The 24,897-nt window shown below is 37.6% G+C and overlaps 1 long non-coding RNA gene across 1 annotated transcript in view; it reads right to left on the reverse strand.

Moving 5' to 3' along the window:
• The window catches only part of LOC135219791 (uncharacterized), a 79,568-nt gene extending 63,231 nt beyond the window's left edge, over positions 1–16,337 (reverse strand). Inside the window, exon 1 of the long non-coding RNA XR_010315510.1 lies at positions 16,181–16,337. This is a non-coding gene — a long non-coding RNA (uncharacterized LOC135219791). The remainder of the gene's footprint in view (positions 1–16,180) is intronic.
• Positions 16,338–24,897: the final 8,560 nt, after the last annotated feature.

Here is a 24,897-nt window from a genome sequence, read left to right on the forward strand (position 1 = left end):
ATATATATATATATATATATATGTATGTAATGTGTGTGTGTGTGTGTGTGTATAATTTAAAAGGGGCTCTTAGTTTACCAGCCTCTAAATCTTAATTAAATAAATACATTCATTTCCTCCACTGGAACTGTCAGGAATTAAAAGTTATGTGGGAGGAACTAAAGGTTGCTTTCATCAGAAGTGTCTCCATGGTACAAACAGTTTTGCAGGAGATTGAATGCTAATGTGTCCAATACCACGAGATTATACAGCCTATCATTTCCCTTGTAAATATAGGAGGCCATGGGGGTGTAGTTTCATATATATTTGTAATGAACACTAAACAAAATCCTATTAACCCTTAAACGCCGACTGGACGTATTTTACGTCGACATTTTTTTGTCTCTCGGGTGCCGACTGGACGTATTTTACGTCGACATACAAAAGTTTTTTTAAAAATTCGCGGAAAAATACTTTTAGCCTACCAGCCGAAAACTCTTGAATCACGCGCCTTGGGGGATGCTGGGAGTTCACGGATCAAGGTGTTTGTTTTGTTTACAATCGTTACGCAGGCGCGGCAAGCGCGAATTTCTTTCTTGCCGCACTAAAAAGTATCTGTGACACATCTCTGAAATTATTTCGTCACTTTGACATAATTTTTGTACCATTTTAAATTAGCCGTACATAGAGTATTATATATGAAAATGTGCGCATTTGTATGTAGAATACAACAAAAAAATACTCATGATTGTAGCTTTTATCAGTTTTAAGATATTTTCATATAAATAACGATAAGTGCCAAAATTTCAACCTTCGGTCAACTTTGACCTCTACCGAAATGGTCGAAAAACGCAATTGTAAGCTAAAACTCTTTATATTTTTAGTAATATTCAATCATTTATCTTAATTTTGCAACTAATTGGAAGTGTCTAGCACAATATTTCGATTTATGGTGAATTTTATGAAAAAAACTTTTTCCTTACGTCCGCGCGGTAACTCTCCGAAAATAAATCATACATGCGATTGTGGTAATGTTTGCACCATTTTAAATTAGCCGTTACATAAAGTTTTATATATGAAAATGTGCGCAATTTCATGCACAATACAACTAAAAACAAGCCATGGTTGTAGCTTTTATCAATTTTGAAATATTTTCATATAAAAAATGATAAGTGACAAATTTTCAACCTTCGGTCAATTTTGACTCTACCGAAATGGTTTTTCGAAAAACGCAATTGTAAGCTAAAACGCCTATATTCTAGTAATATTCAAGCATTTACCTTCATTTTGCAACAAATTGGAAGTCTCTAGCACAATATTTCGATTTATGGTGAATTTATGAAAAAAATAAATAACATTTCTTTACGTCCGCGCGGTAACTCTTCGAAACAATCATACGTGCGATTGTGGTATGTTTGCACCATTTTAAATTAGCCGTACATAACGTTTTATATATGAAAATGTGCGCAATTTCATGTATAATACAACAATAAATAGTTGAAGGTTTGTAGCTATTCTCATTTTCGAAATATTTGCATATAAAATCACGATAAATAAGAAAAAAAACCACGTTCGGTCAAATTTGACTCTACCGAAATGGTCGAAAAACGCAATTGTAAGATAAAACTCTTACAGTCTAGTATTATTCAGTCATTTATCTTCATCGTGAAACAAATTCGAAGTCTCTAGCACAATATTTAAATTTATGGTGAATTTTTTAAAACAAAAAAACTTTCCTTCCCTCCGCGCGCGGATTCTCCGCCACAAATCTCCGAAATGCGTAAGCTCCCATTCTCGGAATATTTGCTCCGTTTCATATTAGGCATTTCATAGAGTTTTATATATGAAAATGTGCGCAATTTCATGTAGAATAAAACGAAAAATATTTGAAAGTTGTAGCTTTTCTTATTTCCGAAATAATTGCATATAAAAAAATATATATATATAAAATTCGACATTCGGTCAACTTTAGCTCGTCAGATATGGCCGAAAACTGCATTTGTAAGCTAATATTCTTACAGTATAGTAATATTCAATCATTTGTCCTTCATTCTGAAACATATTGGAAGTCTCTAGGACAATATTTAGATTTATGGTGAATTTTGAAAAAAAATGTGTTTACGTAAGCGCGTACGAATTCATGCATTATTTTGTGATAATATTTTCTCTGTGTTGCTTTTATCGTTTTTACAATGTATATATCAAAATGATCGCAATTTAGTGCACATTACAACGAAAAAAAAGTAACTTGTTACCTTCAACCGTTTTGCGCACAGCGCGATTTGAATACAATTATATATGAAAATTTCGTTTTTGCGCTATCATATATCGCATTATTTATATATGATAATGATAACTTTTTTCATTTCTGATGGTTGCATACTAAACTTCAAGCAATGACAAAAAAAGGAGCCAAAATGAACTCTTAATCTTGAAAACTAAGCGCGCTGTGATTTTTTGAAAAAAATATTTTTTTCCGCTTACGCGCTCACTTCCAACCCCTCCGGCATACGGGAGTCATTTTTTTATTTACTGCTCCGGCGTTAAGGGTTAAAATCCAGTCTACAATGCAAGTGATAGCTTTGTAGATCCATTTGCAAAGAAAATATACAGTATGTGCTAACTAGCACCTAGTGAAGTCTTCCCCACTAATGAATTTGAGTCCCATATTCAGCAGCTACCACGTCCTCTCTTATTCTGGGAGATACGAATAGTTGAAACCCACATTGTGGTAATATCGTTGCCAAGCAAGAAGGAAATTGCCTGTGTTCCATCATCTAGAGTGTAAATGTGGGATTCCTAAACAAAGGGGAGTCTACACATTTTCATGTTCAAACAGGCACATTGTCAGCAGTTAACATATGTATATGCATTGATGACTGCTTTATTGACTTCAATTGGAGAGTGATAAATGTCACTAGATTTACCAGCTACTGTATTCCAGTAGTAATGAATGTATCTTCTAATCCTCTATTTTCGTCTGTAGGGGGCTAGTGCTGTTAGTGCATCTTGCATATTGCACTGTAGGCATTGATTAAGGTTCTTTCCAGCATCCCTTTGATCCCTAGCTGCAACCACTTTCATTCCTTTTACCTTACCTCCGTTCCTATTCTCTTTAATTCCATCCAGCTTTCTGCCCTCTCTAATAATTAATTGTTTCATAGTGCAACTGAGAGGTTTTCCTCCTTTCAGACCTTCTTACTGTCAATTTCCATTTCAGCACTGAATGACTTTATAGGTCCCAACACTTGGCCTTTGGCCTAAATTCTATATTCCAATTTGATCTTCAAGGTTACCTAGATGGAATATTTCTAAAACTGGCTGGGCAACATTCCAGGAGCACAACTCATTGACTAGGTAAATGACTATCCTTCTGAAGGCGATGCTCTTGACTTTCAGTACAATTATATTCTTGGCTGGTCTTCAATTAGTACCTAGGACTTCGCATGAATTTATCTGCTGTCCAGCTCCTTGGTGAACACGTACAAGCCAGGAAAATCCTAAAATTATGAGGTCAGCTTTCACCACATATTGCAGATGAGAATGTGAGTTTTACCATTGTATTTGAAAAAACAATAGCTCATTTCCACATGGAAATTAAAAAGGCACGAAAGGAATCTCGGGCGATTTTCATATCGTCATTAAATTCAACACCCCTTGACTTTAGTTTGGAAGGGAATTGGAAAAATAACAGGATGATTTATCCTATGGTCAACCTTCAGTTATCAAGATTAACAGTTATGAAGTAGGAAATCTCCAGTTATTGGCAAATGAGCTTGCTAATCATTTTGCTAATGTCGCAAAGAAAAATTATGACTGATCATATTCACCTCAAAGAAAGCTAGTAGGACAGGTAGAAATTGATTTTAATATATCAATGAATGAACATTGCAATGTACTCAGGAGACACAAACCCAGAATTTCCCCCTTACCCCCCCCCCCCAAAAAAAAAGGCTCACTTTGATCAAAAAGTCATATGAGCCTTCAGTCTCTTCCAATAGTTCTCCTCATAAGCAGGTAGGTGGTCAGAAGGGACAACTCCCTCAAAAAGGACAACAACCTACACAGCAGAAAGTACATCCTTTTCACAATCTCCAAAAACCATCTTGTAAAGGAAAAGGAAAAGCAACACCTGGAATGCCCATAAAGGGCAAAGGTAGAGAAAGGGGGGGATACCAATACGAATTGTTTGGTTGGGGGTCAGCTTCAAAGACATTACAAAGAATGTAAGTCTTCTCCTTGGGGGTACAGTATTATTCTCAATGGGCTGGGGTGGAAATGGTCTCATCCCCCGCCTTCCTTTGAAAGGGTTCTTTCAAAAACAAGACCCTCTCTGGAGGATTACATCCAGAAGCCCCTATTAAAAGGAGCTATAGAGAAAGTCATATATTCGCCACCAAGCACGTCTATTCGGTGTTCCCAAAAAGGATTCCTCAGAACAAAGAGTGATCCTCGACCTATTGACATTGAACAAATACTGTATAGTGGTCCCCCTACCCCATATTCACAGGGATGCATACTAAACCCCCCTCCCCTACAAATATTTGGAACCCCTATAAAAATGCTTAAAACCCAAGAAAAACCACTAAAAACTTTTAAACCTGTTTTTTTTTATAGTTTTATCATAAAATGTGCATTTTAAGATATTTATAAAAAAAAAATGGAATTCGTGGATATTTCTCATAGAAGAATACCACAAATAGGCGAATTTCCCGCGAATAATGGATAGAAATGTTCCAAAGAAAAATCCACGAATGCGTGAGTTTGCGAATCTGGAGAATGTGCATACGGGGTCCACTGTACATTGTTTGCCAAAGGTTTTGAATGACTACCGTTGCCCACATACATTCCATAATTCCAAAATGGACCTGTACAGTTTCTATAGATCTGAAAGATGCATACTGGCATGTCCCTATTGCCGTTCCCTTCTGTCCCTTCCTAAGATTCCAAATAGGGAAAAATGTGTACAGGTTCAAAGTCATGCCTTTCAGGCTAAACATTGCCCCAAGAATCTCTGCAAAATTGGTAATGGTAGTAGTTGTCCGAGAACTCAGGAAAGAAGGAATACATCTAAAGGCTTATCTAGACGACTGGTTAATCTAGGGGGCCACAAGAAAAAAGTGCTTGAAAAACCTAAGGGTGGTGGTCAACAGACTTCAGTCAAAAGGTTTTCATAATAAAATGAAGAAATCCTGCATTACACCCAGCAGACGATTTCAGTGGCTGGCAATATGTTGGGTTACTGTTCATGGCCTGTTGCACGTCCCATCAAAACTCGGAACAGAATAAGGAAAAGGTCAAAAGGTTCCTAACACAGCCAAGTGTTTCCAGACAGCAGTTAGAACCTATGATGGGTCTGCTGCAGTTTACATCAGTAACAGGTCCAATACAAAACATGAACAAATTTTGGCTGTTGCATACAAGAAAAAAGATATGAGACAAATCTCACAAAATAAATGAGAAAGTTGGGGAGTTACTGTGGCTGGACCTGGAAGGGATCTCTGGCAAAACAGGTCACCATGACAGGCTGGGGAGGACATTGGGAGGATCATCAGGTGGCAGGGAGGTGGTCAGCTACTGAGCCAAGACCTTCACATGTTGGTTTTTTAAATACAATCTACTGTGAAAACTACTCACCCAACATTGCTAGGTACCTAGTTCAAATAGTACTATGAACATCTATCCGGCAATACCAGTCCGTACGAAAGATATGGTTAGATTATATCCTTACTGAGAGCCCAGTCGAGATTTCTACAGAAACACTACTAAATTTTCTTATATACCTTTGAAGACAACATTTTGTGGTTACAACAATGGCATACAAGGCAGCATTAACAGAACCTTTGCTTTATGGATTCTGGATTGACTCCTGCAAAGAAGTTGTCAACTTCCTTCTGCAGTCTTTAACTCTACAAAGACCTGCTCCTGAAAGACTTCCAATTAATACTTGGTCCCAATATATGGTACTTTACTTAGACTTTTAGGTGTACCCCTCAATTCAGTGGACCCAACACAACCGCAACTCCTATGATACAAAAAGCAAACTTCCTGGTTGCATTAGCATCAGGAGCTCATCATTCTTACATCAGCTGACATAACAGGAATGCGCATGTCAAGAGTCTCACTGGGGAAAGCCTTGGCCCATGTTGATCAACCACCTTCTGACACATACCACTTTGGACCAGTCCAGAAATGCACCCTTGGAGGGAGCAGGGGTGGGGTTGGGCAGTGTCAGAGGGGGGAGTACTTCTCCACAATAGTACTTCAACAATTTTTAGCCTTCCTCTCCTTGTCCCAAACTCTCTACACTGTAGAAATTACAACTCACACTCCCCTCACCACACACAAGGGAGATCAAGACTGTAAGTTATACCCTTATGGAGGGAGCATTATCAGTGGGGATCACCAGACATGGAGATGAAGCACCACTCACATGCTTTACCACATTTGCTGTTCATTCTTATTAGAAACATTCATTTTGTCAGAAGGCAGTTTGAGAGAGAGCTTATGCAGATCTACTGGAAATCTGGACATGGAAAGTCAAAAGATGATGGAGCTGGAGGGGCATTAAAAGTTCAACTTGGTCAGTCTGTACATTCAGAACAAATATTTTTGTCAGCCAAGCAAATTTATGAATATTGTAAAGAAAAGTTGGAGTATGTTGGACGCACTGGTCAAGTTTCACAAAGTCGCATATTTCACTTTAACAAAGTCGCATATTTCACTATCTGGATAAAGATTATGCCATTTTGTCAGAAAATGAGAAAGACTACAATCTTGCTACAAAAACCGCAGTTTTGTCTGTAAGCACTTTTCACCAGTGTGGAATCAGACTTAAGTGCTTAACAGCTGACGGACCAATTTATTAGCATTAGGGGTTAAAGAGGGGAGAAGGAGAGAGGGCCTTTCCCTACTCAGTGACTACCTAACTAACAAGACCAAGCCATTTTCAAATTATTACTAAATATGGTAAGATATGGGTGAAAATTACATCCGGGAAAACTACCGCTCGGTTGGCAGTTTATGGTAAACATTGAATTGTGAATTCTTACATTCTGACAAGTAGGGCAGGTACAACAATAGGAAATAAGAAAAGGAAATAAAAAGTTTGAGAGTTAGCTTGGCAAAAAACAACTGAGTCAGATAACTGTTACTTTAGAGTAGTCACATTGTCTGGGGTTGTGGCACCCAGCCTCACCGCCTGGGCATTGGACCCCACTAACTAGTCCTGTCAAGCGCACACAAGCAATTTGCAAGTATTTCAAGTCAGACCTGGGGTGATAGGCACTCAGGAGAAAGCATGTTCATTGAATATTGTCTCAACTTCAAGTTTGACCAAAGATCCAATCACTTTGATATACATAACTTGAAACTTGAAGCACCTTCACCAGAGCAGGAAGATGCTGACGAATCTCAAGATACATTTTATGATCTCCATATTGGCCACTTTATTGCAGTGGAGTGGCTAGGTGACTGGTATCGAGGTGAGAACACTTGTTTTTACATAAAACCTACATGTGATTTTCATACTTAGCTTTATTCATTTGTATGGTAATATATGATGCCGCAATGAGAATCTTGCAATTAGTTAAAAGTCTTATAGTCTATACCACAGATACAATTAAGTTAACTTGAATCCAGTGTAACTAATACTTACCTGTATGGGTACCTAAGATGTCATTCTTTGAAATTAAAATTTTGTCCGAAATGTCACTCTAATTATTGCACTTTGTAGATTTTTTCAAATGTTACTGTGAAGTGCGTGGAGGCAGCAAGAACTGGGGATTTTGGGGAATTTAGATGCCCACATAAAGATATCATCCAGATATCAGCAGACCATGACTGACCTGTTACCTGGCCCAATTCCATTCTCTCAATGACACATTGGGTGAAACAAATAACATCCTCTACTTGCATGTAGAGCAGTACTGATGAGCTCAGACATTTCCCCCAGCATCTTGCTCGGAAGGCACGGCAGACGTAGAGGCGCTGGCTGATGGCGTTTCTTTAGGTAGCTTGTCCATCTCAAGTCCAGTCCAAGCTTGGTCAATACCGAGAGAATGTCAAAACCATTCAAAAAAACGAGCAAAACCAGGAGCGTAGTTGTAATACAATGCAAAGGTTGTAATCCAGAATTCCAAGGCCAAATGTATATATATATGTGGGGGTCGGGCTAAAGACCAAAAAAGTTTGCGCGTTGCAGGACACGTCCTAACAGCACTGTGAACAGAAAACAATTGAGGCAGGCAGGCCTCTGATGGGCATTATTTGCATCAACGTTGCCAAGGGTAACACAGGTAACCCATTTGACTAGATGTTACTTGCAGCGTTGGTAGGGCTGACAGTTAAAATTACTCACTTTGTGGGTAAATCTGTGGGGATATAGTTCGGGCTGGTCAGTGGCCAGGGATAATTCAGGTGTTCAGAGAATGTATTGCTACAGTGGTAAGTAATTATACCATGATTAAAAAAACAAAGCTCCCAAAAGTGCTCATGAATGGTGCATGCATGGCACTTTACCCAATGCCCAAGAACATATGATAAGGGACACCTTCAATAACAACACAACCCTAAAAATTGTTCTATACTATTTTGCTGTTATCCATTACATTAAGGTTGGAGATTTTATGTTTACTTAAGTTTCCTTAACATAAATAGATTAAAGGCTTGCTCATATGTTTCACAAATTTAATGTTACCAAATTTTTTCCAATAAATATCATTACCTACTCAGTTCTTTTTCCCCAAGTCGTTTGATTATACAGGTCGACCACCACAAATCAAGCAATCATTAAACCGGCTCTGATTTTGTCTAGCACAATTTCAAATTTTTCCGAGTCAACGTACTGCCCTTCCACTACTGTTTGTTGGCACTACTTGTGTGCATTTGCTTGTAGCCTATTGCATACTGTTACATTTACCTTTTGGGTTGGAGAAAAAAAAAATGCAGCCAACATAAATATGAGAATAGCATAAAATATAAATGAGAAAATCATAAGTCTACTAACACAACAAAAAATGCTGTGGCAATTTCTCTGATGCCAGTGAATGAGTTTGCAGTTTGAACTTACACTACACACACGATTGCAGTTATCTTTAGGGTTGCAGAAATAAACTGTGTATTATGCTGTTGAGCCACAGCCCATGAAACTTTCAGCCACAGCCCAGTGGTGGCCTGTCCTAAAACATTGCCACATGCATAATCATGGCTAACTTTAGCCTTGAATAATATAGCAGTTTTTAAGATCTGAGGGTGGACAGAAAAGATGCAGGCTGACAAACTATGCAATCTCAATAGTTTTCTGAGTTGAGTTGAATACAGAATTTAGACCAAAGGCCAAGCACTGGGACCTAAGAGGTCATTCAGCAGAAAACTAAAAATGAGAAATTACAGTAAAAATATAGGTGAGAATAGTGTAAAAAATATTAAAATATTCCACATTGAAGATAGGAATCCTGACAGCCCTTCACCTCAAGATATGTAAATGTGTTTGGCTGCAAATTCCAGATTTTCACCTTGGAAGTGGCATTGATGAACTTTCTAGTGAAAGTTAAGAGAAGAGAATTAACGATACCACTAATTTTGCCCATGCTTTGTAAAATTTAACGTGATTTTCATATAATGTTTCTTTTTTCCTTACTAACCAACTTGTACTAATTTACATGGTATGATAGTAGTATAAGGATGGGCTAAATATATTCTAACCTAACCTGCCTATAATCCAGCAAAAACCCTAAAATTTTGCCTCTGCTGTAAAATTTCACTTGATTGTCATATAATTTTTATTTTTTTCTTATTAACCAACTTGTACTAATTTACAGGGTATGTTAAAGGCTGGAGGGGCTAAAAGTATTCTAACCTAACTTGCCTATAATCCAGCAAAAACATTAAACCAGTACCGTGCAGGTCCTGATGATAATGGATTTGTGATGATAGACCTGTATTAACACTGTTACAGAAGTGGAGCACTCAACTGGATTATGTTTGAGTGCATTGCATTTAAGAATGGATTATGTTTCCAGATTGCCTTGTTAGTTTCAACTAAACTGGATATGTGGGAAAATGCAGAGATAAGATAGGTAGTTTTATTGTCTCACAAATTATATGGGATTTCAGAAATGAGGTGCTGCTTGAAAAAGCCAGCTCCAGTTTGCAGTCATAGCACCTGTTGTTCAGGCGAGTTCTTACTTCATGAATTATTCTGGCTGCACTGCCTAACTCAACACCGAATTTCGTGCTCCTCACACAGACGCTGGTTTCCATTTGTAGTGTCCCAAGTGTCATTAGTAATTAAATTATAGGGAAGAATGGCCCTAATGTATTGTAGTACAACAGTGTATAAAAAATAAAACAAACAAACAAAAAGACCATAAATTGATTTCTTAATAATCTAAAAGGTAAATCCATGGAAAGTTCACACCTTACACAATGTTAGTTAATTTTGTTCATGAACCTCTGGTTAACCCTCCACAGTCTAACACCCAGCAGCCTTCAACATCTATGGATTTTGGGAAGTTTCTGGAATGTCTTCAAAATAATATGTACTACAGTAAGGACCTGGTGACCTAGGTTAGGAGGTTGTTTGGTAGCATCCTTATGAATATGTACAGTGGTACTTCGACATCCGAAATTAATCCATTCCAAGGCAGCCTTCGTATCATGAACCACATTTTACATGTAAAATGCCTAATTCGTTCCAAGCCCTACAAAAACACCCCAGTAAATTATATTTCAAGGCTTACAACACATGTTCCAGGGTTACGACGCCAATCCGACGGAAGAAATATGACTCCAAAAAGGCAAAATACTGTACATACTTGAGTAATATTCGCCTGCATGTAATGTTCAACCCCATTTTTACTGCATATAATAGGATCTTAGCATATGTCCCTTAGCAATAAGCCTAGCCTATGTTAGCAGTTGCTACTGTAGCCTAGTCTATGATTCTGACATCTAAACCTATAATACACAAACAAACAAACAAAAAACCTTCCAACCATTTGTTTACATTCAAGACTTATGAGTACTGAACGATCGCCAAGCAATCATTTTCCTAGCACACAGTAAGCCATAAATTTTCATTCTCTCTCTTCAACTAATGAAACTACCAAACAGTATAATAACCATTCATTTCTATTCTTTATTCTATCTTTACCTAATGGAGATACCAAGTTACTGACAGCTATAATGAAACATATCGTAATATTAAAAAAGAAGAATAATTCTAGAAAATACGTACTTGTTGGCTTCGATGATAGCAGTCTGATTTATTTTATATTTTATGATATCTAATTAACAATTTTTTTCATTAAATGTATTGCATGTACTCATTTCAAATAATTATTAAGTAACCATAACTATAATAAACAATAAAAAAAAAAAAAAAAAAAAACTTCCAAACTTCTGTTTACATTCAGCACTTACGAGTACCGAACGATCGCCAATAATAAAATTTTCATTATCTCTCTTCAACTACTGAAACTACCAAACAGTATAACAACCATTCATTTCTATTCTTTATTCTATCTTTACCAATTTTTTTTTTTATTAAATGTATTGCATGAACAAGTTTTTCAATTTACAGCATCCTTTTACCAATAGAATACATAGAGCACAAGGGGTAGATGCTGACCAATAGGAGAGCAGGATCTTATGGGGTGACTACCATCAGGAACAAATGGAAGAGCAGGAGGATGGTGGCGAGTTTACTCAGTTGGCGGCGCGCGAGTTCTAAAATTGTTCTCGGTGGTCCGGGTGAATCCCGGAACTTTACAGCAACAACCTTTCGTAACTTGAACTATTTTCGTATGAAGAGCCAAAAAAATCTTCATATTTGCTTTCGTATCTCAAGTTTTTCGTAAGTTGAGCCTTTCGTATGTTGAGGTACCACTGTACTTGCAATGCCGTAGATTTGGTCAGGCGGTGGCTCTAGGGCTAGGTTAGGTAGGGGTCCACAGAGGTGAAGAGCCCTGGTTAGGTAAGAACATGGTCCTCTAAGTTAGGTTGGGTATGAAGTCTACAACTGCAGTAGGTAAGCATCTTAAGTTAGGTTAGGTTCGGAGATCCAGAACCCCTGGCTAGGTAAGGGCATAGGGTCCTAGGTTGGATTAGGCAGTGATCTATGTCCCATTAAGGGCTTAGCATGCTAGGTTTGGTTAGGTGGGTGTCTACAGGACTGAAGCCCACTCTCTAGCTTGGTTAAGGACACAGCCCCCCGTTTAGGTTAGGTAAGGAAACAATCCCCCAAGTCATGTTAGGTTAAACTGATGGTAGATCTAGGGTACCTATCCGCGGCGGCCCAGACTATGGCAGTTGCTGTTTATCTATGCAGTTTTACCTACTGAACAAGAATTTGAAGTAATAATTATTCGGACGACTGTAATTTACCTTTGAACTCTATCCTACGGTAAAGGGGACCCCCATTGGGAACCGGGGTTTTGGGTGGGGACAAAACACTGGGCAGAATTATGCCGTTCTACTCTTATCCTACAGTAAGGGGGACCCCCAGTGGGAACCACGTTTTGGGTGGGGAGAAACCACTTGGGGGGAGGTTTCGCCGTGTTATTGTGGTATTTCCCGTTATTTATAACATTTAAATCACGAAATACAATAGAAAATAAGAGATAACAAAAGCAACGATAGTGGAGCCGTTTCACACCCAAATCCTACCTACTACTACTACTACTACTACTACTATTACAACCAATTCTACTGCGCATGCGCTAGTTGTAAGGGAGCTTTTGTTCTAAATACAGACTTCTTAGTGAGGAAAAAAATCGGGGTGTACGGGAAGGGTACATGCATTTAGCCAATCACATTGCAGTATGACCCCTACATTGCTATAGGACCGAGTGAAGAATTAGGGGGTATCCATACAATGAGTTACATAAATTCATTTTCCTAATTTGTAATCATGTTATATGAATTCTAGTGTTTATTCCTGTTTCCTTTATCATAGTATTTGTATAATATTTGTTTTGTTTTGTCTTCACCTAATAATTTTGCCATAAATACCTTGAAATATTAAGTTATAATTGAGGACAGGCACCTGAAAATACCTACGTGGTTGGACTAGAAGTGGGTGTTAGGACGATTCGATACCTACATTCCTGTCGGTTACATGAAATTGCAAGTTGCTTGGGATATTCCATTCATGATTTATACATGATTCATACACAACTCACCCGGCCCCCTTTCCAGTATTCACGTCTGACTGTTTGCGTTTCATCATTAAGAATACATTTCATACCCATAATTTCTTTGTTAAAATTTGACGTTATTGGAACATCTACTTATATATATTCCATTATATCCTTTTACACACATTTCAATATACACCTTTTTCTCCCTTCCCTTTCCATTATCCACCTCTGTCTATTTACGCTCATAATTTTACAATCTTTTCTCACCTATAAAAATGTTTTGGATAAAATTCTACTAATTATTAAAACATTTTCATTGGTTTGTCTTCCTTTACGGTGGGGGGGGATACGGGGGGCTCTGCCCCCCCCAGGTCAGATAATATGTTCTACTAGGTTAGGTTAGGTTTGTATGTTAACTTATATGTTGGTCCTCCTTCAAGTTTGTCTTTCTTGAAAGGGGGTCAGATAACACGTTCTACTAGGTTAGGTTAGGTCTGCCCCCCCCCGGTCAGGTAATATGTTCTACTAGGTTAGGTTGGTTAGGTTAGTATGGTAACCTATATGTTAGCCTTCCTTCAAGTTTGGCTTTCTTTAAGGGGGGGTTGCCCCGGTCAGGTAACACGTTCTTCTAGGTTAGGTTAGGTTAGGTTGGTTTTATCTTAGTCTACCTTCAAGTTTGTCTTCCTTCACGCGGGGTATGGGGGGCGGAGCCCCCCCGTCAGGTAATATGTTCTACTAGGTTAGGTTAGGTTAGGTTAGTATGGTAACCTATATATGTTAATTGGCCTTCCTTCATGTTTGGCTTTCTTTACGGGGGAGTACAGGGGGCTCCGCCCCCCAGTCAGGTAACATGTTCTACTAGGATAGGTTAGGTTAGGTTGGTGAAGTTAGCTTGGTTATATCTTAGTCTACCTTCAAATTTGACTTCTTTTACTGGGGGGGGGGGGGGGGGGATAGGGTATGGGTGGGCTCTGGCCCCCGGCCAAGTAATATGTTCTACTAGGTTAGGTTACACAACATTTCATTGGAATATTATTTCCTTTAATAATATACACAATACCTTAGGTTTCATAGTAATTAAAGACACTAAGTTTTACGATTTTACAGAGTTCTCAATTGTCTCTTCAACTGACCCGTCTGATTTCTTGCACTGACCGTTCATTACAATATCCTGTTCACGTATGTGTTACGCATTATTGCACTTTTTTTTTTTCCTGAAAATACGATGTTAGTTTCCACATACGTATGAAATCATCCCCCCCCCCCAATGTACCCGCCCACAATTCTTCTGACCAATCAAGAGGCCTTGTCACCAATGCGCTGCCAGTACCTACATTCAACAGGTTGTGTAATTTGTGTTTTAAAATCATTTAGCAAGAAACATTCACGGTGTTAACACCCCACACCCAATACTCTCAAAGTGACCGTGTTTCACCAGTAATAGTGTTAAATATTCTGTTACGATATACGGACATCGTAGTATAATTTTGGGAAACCTATCTGTGTTCGTGATTCGTTTGGTATTTGGCCGAAAATCTGTTCAAGATTCAAGATGGGCAGACTTTCAAGAATCGGAGACGAGGACGAGATTCGGCATGCCTAAGTGCGTATCTGAATTGTACCATCTGCCCCTCTTAAGGTAAAGTTCCAAAACTATATTCCCCTATTGTTAGAACAATCATAGTTTAGTAATTTTCAGTTAAAAGTGTTAGGTTTTGTTGGTTAGTTATCATTATTTGCCACATCCACTACCCAACGACCCAACATCATTTAGCCACCTCGTACCTCCTGTGCCTCCAATACCCCGCCTTCCCCCCAGTGAACATATGGCTCCGTGGTGGTTGCGGAATTCAAACATGGCGGCTGTTTTTACACTTCACTAAACACTTGGTAGCTCGATCTATTGAACTATTTCACAGCGATCTAGACTATGGCAGTTAACGTTTTCCTATGTTATTTTACTTGATTTACGAGAGTTGAAGGGAATATTTTTTCTGTTCTACTGGAACTAAACTTCAATTTACCTTTGAACTCGTACGTCGACCCGTTGGTACCGTCATGTAGTCTTCAAAGGTAAATTACTGCTTAGGTACAGTCGTCCGAATAAATATTAGTTTCAAATCTTGTACAGCAAGTAAAATAACATAGGAAAACGTCAATTGCCATAGTCTAGGCAACCGCGGATTGCTTCTGTAGAAATACCAAACTGATCACTTTAATTTACGCTTTTGTGTCATTCCCATACCAGAACCTCTTCTCCCTCACTGTGGTTCCCTGAATTGTAGGATACTAGGTATAAGGGTAGGGCCCACTTAGGCTATTTGCTAATGAAAATAATGTCAGTAACATTCAAATCACAAATTAAAGCATGTAAATTACATTTTCAAGTGGCCCCCTTAACAAAAAAAAAAATAGTTCAGATCAAATGTAGCCTAAATTACATTTACAAGTGGCCCCCTAGGTAGATCTATAGGTATAACTGGTAGCTATTCCATGGCGACCTACACTATGGCAGTTGCCGTTTTCCTAAGCAGTTTTACCTCCTGAACAAGAATTTAGAATAATATTTATTTGGATGACTGTAATTTACCTTTGAACTCCATCCTACGGTAAAGGGGACACCATTGGGAACCGTTAATATTATACCTACTAGGTATAAACTCAGGTTTTCCCACAGAGAGGCACCATTATTGATATGTATGATAGCTAAGGAGGAATGTTGTAGTAGGTTGACAATGTATTCCAAATATCAATATAGCCTAGCCTAGTAACATGCAGTTCATTGGAACCGAACCAAAAACCAATAGCTAGGTAGGTACCTACCTATATTACAGTTTCATTTGGCTATTTCACCAGTTCAAATGTGACTGGTTAGAATAGTTTACCAGCTTAACTGGCCAAATAACCGACTGAAATATTGTCCACGTGTCTTGTTAAGCTTTAGTGTCGCCTTTGATTCAAGACAATTTCACCCGAGTTAAGCAATTTACGTCTAGGTCGGTTATCAATAACCAATAGAGAAATCTCTCCCATTAACTGAAATTTAATGGATAACGAACCTTCAGTCTTGCAACCAGGATAACGAACCTTCAATCTTGCAACCAGGTCTCATAGACAACACGCCACAGTAGTTGGAAGTTGCACTTGGAAATCAGTTACCGAATACCGATTCCGAATCACTTATCGTCAGTTTCAACTTGCCGCAGCCAGGCAGTCCAGCCAAAATTTCCCTAGAATTGCCATCAGAATTTCCCTATGTATACCGGGTAAACCTATAATTAATTTACATATGAAAATACTCCTTAGACTTACATATATGTTATTCGTCCTGCGTCTTGTTGAGATGGATGTCGGGAGTAACAAGGGAAGATAGGATTAGAAATGAGTATATAAGAGGATCGACAAAGGTAGCTGAGATATCGAAGAAAATACAGGAAGGAAGGCTTCGATGGTATGGACACCTGTTACGAAGGGAGCCAACGTCATGTTGGAAGACATACGATGGAAATGGAAGTGCGGGGTAGAAGGAAGAAGGGAAGACCAAGAAAGAGATGGCGTGATTGTGTAGGGGAAGATATGGAATTGAAAGGTATAAATGAGAACGAGGCACAGGACAGAAATCGATGGAGACGACTCATTCGCAATGGCGACCCCATATAAAAATGGGTTTAAGCTAGGAAGAAGAAGTCCTGCGTCTTGTACATGCTGTCATTCATTCTGAGCTGGTTTTATCTTGAAGTTGGACCTTATATTTTTGTGCATATGTCTGTGTACATTTAACTTTAGCTGGAGGTTTTGTCGGCACCACTGCTGGACTCCATAATTGTAGGGTTTGTTGTCACTGAAACACTGACTGAGGTCTGAGTGAGAGATGTAAGGATATTCAAACATTCTCAGAACAGGTGGATCTTATTGGCTTACAATATGTGAAAACGTCATGGTTTTAATAACGTCAGAATTATGTAAAATAGCTACTGAATGCACAACCGAACAATGTCCTGAACGGACATGCAAGGAAAGTACAACGTGGCGGACCCGAGGAAGCCCCTCCTCAATCTAAGGGCAAATTTCACTCCTATGAAAAACAGAATTAATTTAATACAATTGTCGTTATTCAGTTTATATTTTTCGCTGAGGCAAATAATGAAAATTAGCCATACACCATGGACAAAAATTTGTCTTCCTTGTTTACGAAGGGTAAAATGTTTCATTCTTAGTGAAATTTCCTTAGATTCCATATGAAAATATACTTTCTTCCCTTTTAGGATCGTAATTTTCCTAAAACACAGAAATTTCCCTGCACCTGGCAACACTGGTTGCCGTCTTACCGAATACCGATTACCGAGTCCCAGGAAACAAACATACGCCATATTTGGAACAAAAATAAGTAAATAAATAAAACCCGCACCATTTTTTTTTTATAGCTAAACTTTCCATTAACAGAGATCTGTCTTCTTTTCATCCAACTCCCTCATCAGTCATTTATTAATATTGTAATAATTTCTTCATATATTTCCCAATATTTTTAACCTTTGTTGCTTAATGACTCCCTCTCTCTTTCACTCATACTGTTTAGGTTTTTAGTCATACACTTTTACTCATACTTTGTCTTACTTTCTTTGACTTTAGAATTTATTGAGTTCAGTCTCATGTTTTAGTTCTTCAGGGGATTTCTCCTCTAAAGGGTCTCAATCTTCTCTGACTCGTCCTCATGGAAGTGATCAAATAATTTTTTTTTTTTTTGTCTTGCACATTTTCGATTAGTCTCTCGTTTGTTTTTAACTGCAAGCAATTTTTTTCCCGGCCATACAAAATGAGAAGAGCTGTTAGATGTTAACAGAAAGTGTAGTACCATTAAAGTAACAGCACTGGGTAGCCTACACTTTCTGTTAAGATTTAACAGCTATTCATATTTTGTTTCTTCTAAAATACATTTCCAAGGTACTCAATCTTCTGGATGGCCGAAAAAAAGATACTTGCAGTTATGAACAAAGGAGAGACTAATTGAAAATGTGCATGACATACAAAAAAATATCCCTTCTATGAGGGCAATTTAGAGAACATTGAGACACATTAGAGGAGAAAACCTCTGAAGAACTAAAACATGAGGTTGAACTCAATAAATACTCAAGTCAGAGAAAGTAAGACAAAGAAGTCAAGTATGAGTGAAAATGTAAGACTAAAAACCTAAACAGTATGAATGAAAGAGAGAGGGAGTCACTGAGCAACAGAAGTGAAAAAATATTGGGAAATATATAAAGAAATAATGACAATATTAATAAATGACACTGATGTGCGAGTTGGGTGAATGGAAGATATACAATGGTAATTTGATTATCCTTATTGACTATAACAAGTGCTTGGGGGTACCTACGTCCTTATGGTTTGGAGATGTGCTCGCATGTGATTTGACAAACTTAGCCAGCAAACTGTGCAATGAAAGTAAATACTTTCCATACCTTCTAACAGTTTATTTTAGTCAGCATCTAATAAGTCTACTTAGGTTTGATATTGTTATAATCTATCATTTCTGCAAGTTTCAACAACACTCTTGTGCATAATGTCATTTTCAGTGGGGTTATTACTGACAGGCGTACTGATCGTAACTTTTTGTTGGCCCTGGTTTTTTGCTATTTTCAAATTGTTACCTCAGCCAATTCTTGGAATTTTTAAGATGTTTCGTCGGGAGGCATGCCAGCTTTTAATATTTGGACAGATTTCAGTCGTAAACCCTATTCACAGCTTTAGTTTCGTATTCATATTCCCAGTACTTAGTTACTGTCATCAAACCTTCAAGAAAGTCACAAATAATCGTCAAAGTTAAAACCTTAAAAATTGTGACTTAAAGAAAATATTAAAAAAAAACTCAGCATAAGGTCTTTTCATCAGTTCAATGCACATTTTCTGAATAAACAAAACTGTGGGCGCCGGCAGCATTATATACAATATATATATATATATATATATATATATATATATATATATATATATATATATATAAATATATATGCAATATACAAATTATTATACTGTATAAGATTTGTATGCAGTATATAACTGCGTTATTCTATTATGAAATGTTTGATATCAGTCGAACAGTACCTACTATCTGGAACTATTGAAAAAAAGGGTCAATGTAACTGTCTGTCTTTATATATTTTTTTTTATTGAATCTAGCTTCACTTGAATTATTGGCATCGCAGTTCCACTGCATATAATATATATATATATATATATATATATATATGTTTGTGGATGGACCTCTGGTATAAATACCACCTTTTCTGTAAACTTTTCTCATTCATCTACCTGAAGAGGGAGACAGCAGTCTCTGAAATATAGTACTTTTTTCTCTATATTTTGGTGTTTTTATGGGCTCCTTTTATTAGATTAGATATATATATATATATATATATATATATATATATAGATATATATATTATATGCAGTGGAATTGCGATGCCAATAATTTAAGTGAAGCAAGATGCATTAAAAAACTTACACTGACTTTTTGTTCAATAGTTCCAGATAGAACTGTTCGACTGAAATAAAACATTTCATGAAAGAATAACGCAGTTATATACTGCATACAAATCTTATACAGTATAATAAGACTACCCCTAATTTACTTAAAACGAGAGAATGTGCCATAGAATGGAAGGAAAATAAAGTGTAGTTAAATGTAACACATTTTTTTCAAGTTAGTCACTGTTCATTTGACAAAGAACTGTAACCTTCTGCGGTCACAGGATTTCAGGAAGGGGCAAGTGCCCCCCTTGCCCGTAGCCCCTACGTGCGGGTGCCCATGAACCAAAACATCTTAAAAATGACTAAAGGAAAGCAATAGGGCTTCTAGGTGGAGGCCGTGATGATGGTTTTATGAGGCTTCCAACATAATGAGAACCTATCTTTACTTTTATATTGTCCATTTTTATCCCTCAAATTATATATGCATGAAGAAGAATTAAGTATAGTCGGTTAGTTGGTAACTTTAAAGGTCCCAAAGCATGTTTTATGATTCTGAGGCTCTCGTGTTCCTATTCAGGATAATTTATGAAAATTTATTGTTTTAATAGAACACGACTAATTTCATTCTTGGTATACCCAAGGACCACCTGGGGTCGTTAATTAACATTTTAGACAGCCACTAGTTAAGACCATTCAACACTTTTTATGACTATAGTTCCTCATCAGAATAATATTTGTTATACAAAATCGTAATTATAAAAATGGTTATTACAAAGAGATAATATAAATCAAATTACTGATCTCAATGGATTATTACAGAAATGATACACACCATTTTGCTGATCTGACAATTTCAACATAAAGATGAAAGATCAAAATGACAAATTAGCCTTACAATTTCAACAACGGTTATCTTAATCCGTACTGTAAGCAACGGATTAAAGCAAAAAAAAGGTAAAAGTTTACTGTATTTAAAAAAAGAGAGGAATGTCCTGTACGAAATTTTCAATCATCAAAATTTCTGAATAAAGGAATAGCCAAAGGCAATTATTTTTTAACATCGTTCGAAGACAATGACGTCAGACTCACCATGCGATGCAATAGCTGCCTATAAAATACCGAATCTTTAAATCTAAATAGATTTTATGATGTCAAAAATCATGGCCAGATGCATTTACCAAGTTCCCACTTGTATAACGACAACCTTTCAGCTGATAATGGAACCGCGAAAAAGTCTGAAATCACTGTGCTGTGAGGAGCACTGTAAGAATAGGATGAAAAAGCCTAAAGCTATGGATAACACACTTTAACTTAAATAAAATTTACTACTCTTGTCAGCTTAAGCTAAAGTGATAATCAAAATTTACCTCCTTAAGCAATAAACCTAACCAAGCTTAACATCTCTTCGTCGATTAAAGCATATTGCAAAGTTTGTGAATAAAATTCGAAAAGAAAAATCAACTCAACTTTAATCAGCGGGAACATTTCCCAAGAAAAATCCCTAAACACCTATAAACTCTCTTTCCGTTATACTCGACCGACACGGGTCAAACTTAGTGCCAAACTTGACGAAAACTTTCACATTAAACTTATAATAACACCAAACTTGTGTAATCTGGACTTTGTCTTAGAGTTGGCAAAAAAAAGAAAAAATATAGACGGAAAAATCCTACAACCCCACCCTTTGGCATCTCTCTCTCTCTCTCTCTCTCTCTCTCTCTCTCTCTCTCTCTCACAACTACCACTAGACTCTCATGCCTTTCACAATCTTCCAGACTTTTTCCTCACCTGTGAACACCGGTGCCCTGAGCTGAGAGAGAGAGAGAAAAATCCTCCCCAGCAGCCTCGCCCCACCCCCCACCGTCCCCCACCTCAAAAGTTCAATTCGTCTTGGCTAACTAATTCAGGGCTTTTGTTTTAAAGACGCCTCTTGATTAGGAGGTGTCGAGTTCCTTTGATGGTGCTCCGATGGGGCTTCCAGCTCCCTGCCTTGGATTTCATAGCACCGGATCGGTGGAAAAACGACAGCCAAGTAATATTGGAAGGCCTTATGACTGTGGGAAAAATGTCAACAAAGTACCTCCCTCCCCCGTTCCTCTTACGACCATCTACTCTTATCCCTAATTACTTTTAATACTTTTACATTATTCTCTCAATATCCTCTAACAAAAATACGGTCTGTGAATGTAAGGAACTGGGCTGAATCGGCCGTTCTCTTTCATTCTCGATCTTTTTCATATACGAGTAAATAAATATCAGAAGACAGATTTATAAATATGAAATTCGTTCTAACATTCTCTTGGCTATGGCTCCTACAGCGTCTTCCCTTTACTGAGACTGATTTATCCCTTCTTTCGTGGTTGGGAGCCATACTTTTCCTTTACCCCTTCCGGATCCAGATACAACGCAAAGAAAGTTGCTAGGGTACCCATCCAACGCTATTTCCCATTAAAAAAAATAAATTTTTTTGTTGCTGTAATATTCTTGTTTTTGGAGACGCACTCTTCTTTAAAATTGCTTTTATATTTCCCTTACATTTGTAATCTGTGATGAGGATTTCAAACCTATGAAAAGGAAGTATCCATTTTAGGGCCTTCACTTTTAGGTAAGGGTACCCACCCGGTACCGTATTGCGTCTTGTCATTTTTATTGATAGACTTAATTCTTTCTTTTCATCTACACTTACCGACAACAGAGAAACTCCCATTATTAATTAGCGTCACATGTTCTGTAACGTTAATTGTTTTATATTCTCTCATAGTTCAACTTGGAGCATATGAAATCACGGAAGTCACTAAGAAGGACCAGTAATATTCCTTGATATTTTATTTAGGTTCAGTTTATTTCTATTTAATTTCAGCTCCGTGTTTTTAATAACTAAGGTTCTTCACTCCTATATTATGGTAAATATCTTGTTTGATAAAGATGCGAAAATGAGAATACGAACGTCCATTTGTTGTTATGATACTTCTTGCAAAATGAACCAAGACAAAATCTGCAACGTATACTTGTCGCACGATGACTCGAGTTTGTTTCTTTGTTTGTTTGTATGGCGTTTTTACGTTGCATGGAACCAGTGGTTATTCAGCAACGGGACGAACGGCTTTACGTGACTTCCGAACCACGTCGAGAGACAACTTCTATCACCAGAAATACACATCTCTGACCCCTCAATGGAATGCCAAAGAATTGAACTTGCGGTCACCGAGGTGGCAGGCCAAGACCAAACCGACTCGAGAGAAGTTAGCATCTAATGTAAAGCAGCAACCCGGGTACTACCCAACCATGATTTGCCGAAGACCCGTAGGTACCACAGGTCTTTGGTACTACGGAATACTTTGCTACGGGATATCTACCTGACTATTGCTCTTACCATAACTAGTCGTAGTAATTATCATCAACAAGCGATGAGCGACAGGTGTCTGGATTAATTTTATGAAACGCGTTAATGGTCTGCACTGCTACCAAATGAGTCAGGGAAGTCGAGAAGCTCCGCAAGGTGATTAAAAGACTACCTGCTGAAAACTTTGCCAAAAATTTGAGCCTTTTCAGAAACATACAAAAACAGGTGTGCGCTGTTTCTATACGTCAGAAACTTCTATTTGATAAGTTCTAAAACTTACGTTGAGCCAAATAGTTTTAGTTTCACATGACCAATGAATTCTTAGATCAATCCGGGGCAGGGAGAATGGGTTCGAGTAAAAGTACTCTCTTAGCGTTTACTTGACTTTGACTATGGTGAGTTGCAACCAGGGTGGGGGACGGTATAAACCGCCCACTTAACCACACGCACACACACACTCACTCACACACACACACACACACACACACACACACACACACACACACATATATAATATCTATATATATATATATATATATATAATATATATATATATTATATATACGTACCTGGATTAACACGAGGCCACTCATCATTTCTAGGCATGCGTTTAAACACATGGTAATATATTTGATCGAGCACGCTGACACAATAAGCTCTTATCTTTTAGAACCATCTCATCTTTTAGTACGTCTTCCTATCATTTAGCTCCGAGTTCGTGATGAATATCTGCCCAATTCGCTGATATTGTTTTGCATTTTCGTTATCAAGTGGGTGGAAAATTAATTGTTGGTTTAACCTGGGAGGTTCTGGGGACTGATGTTACTGGGTTTTTGGCCAAATATAAAACACCTGGGAGGTAGTGGGGACTGATGTTTACTGGGTTTTTGGCAAATATAAGACACCTGGGAGGTAGTGGGGACTGATGTTGCTGGGTTTTTGGCCAAATATACCACACCGATGGGACGGGTCTGGGCGGGGACTGATGTTACTGGGTTTTTGGCCAAATATAAAACACGTGGGAGGTTCTGGGGACTGATGTTACTGGGTTTTTGGCAAATAAAACACCTGGGGTTCTGGGGGATGATGTTACTGGGTTTTTGGCCAAATATAAAACACCTGGGAGGTTCTGGGGGACTGATGGGGTTTTCCTACTGGAGGCCATATACATCACCCTGGAGGTTTCTGGGGGACTGATGTTACTGGGTTTTGACTCAAACAAAACTCTAGATCTGATGCCTCTTGGGATCAGCAGTATTGTTACATTAACAATAATTTATCCCCATTATAATGGTGCAAGGGAATGTTTTACTGATGATAATGAAATGAAAAAAAATGTGCACAAAACACCCACTCACACGCACACAAAAAATATATATATATATATATATAATGCAAATATATATATATATAGATATACATAATATATATAAATTTATATTATACTATATATATATATATATATATATTATATATATAGATATATATATATATACACACATATATATATGAATAACTTGATCACGAAGTATATAAAACGTGATGCTATGTATAAATAAAGGTTTTGCCCCGGAGGTAAAATTAAAGGCGAGAGAGCCAAGAACTTTTGGTCTAACATGACCCTTTACTAAAGGGTCGTGTTAGACCGAAAGCTCTTGGCTCTCTCGCCTTTCATTTTTCATTTTTCCTTCGTCGCAAAGCCATTATATATATATATATATATATATATATATATATATATATATATATATATATATATATATATATACATCCTCACTGCAGAGATTTCAAGCAATACTACTTCTTGATACACAGATGTATGGTTGAGAAATTTTGAGCTACAGAATGAGGAGAAAAACGGGTAGCCAAAAGAAGAGTAGCCTTTTTTCATAGGATACACATGCAAGCGGAGGGAAACCCCATATTTGCAGTTGATGAAGAAGGTCTCGCCAGAAATGAAGAAAA

Source organism: Macrobrachium nipponense, chromosome 1, assembly GCF_015104395.2.
Source record: "Macrobrachium nipponense isolate FS-2020 chromosome 1, ASM1510439v2, whole genome shotgun sequence".
Lineage (NCBI taxonomy): Eukaryota > Metazoa > Arthropoda > Malacostraca > Decapoda > Palaemonidae > Macrobrachium > Macrobrachium nipponense.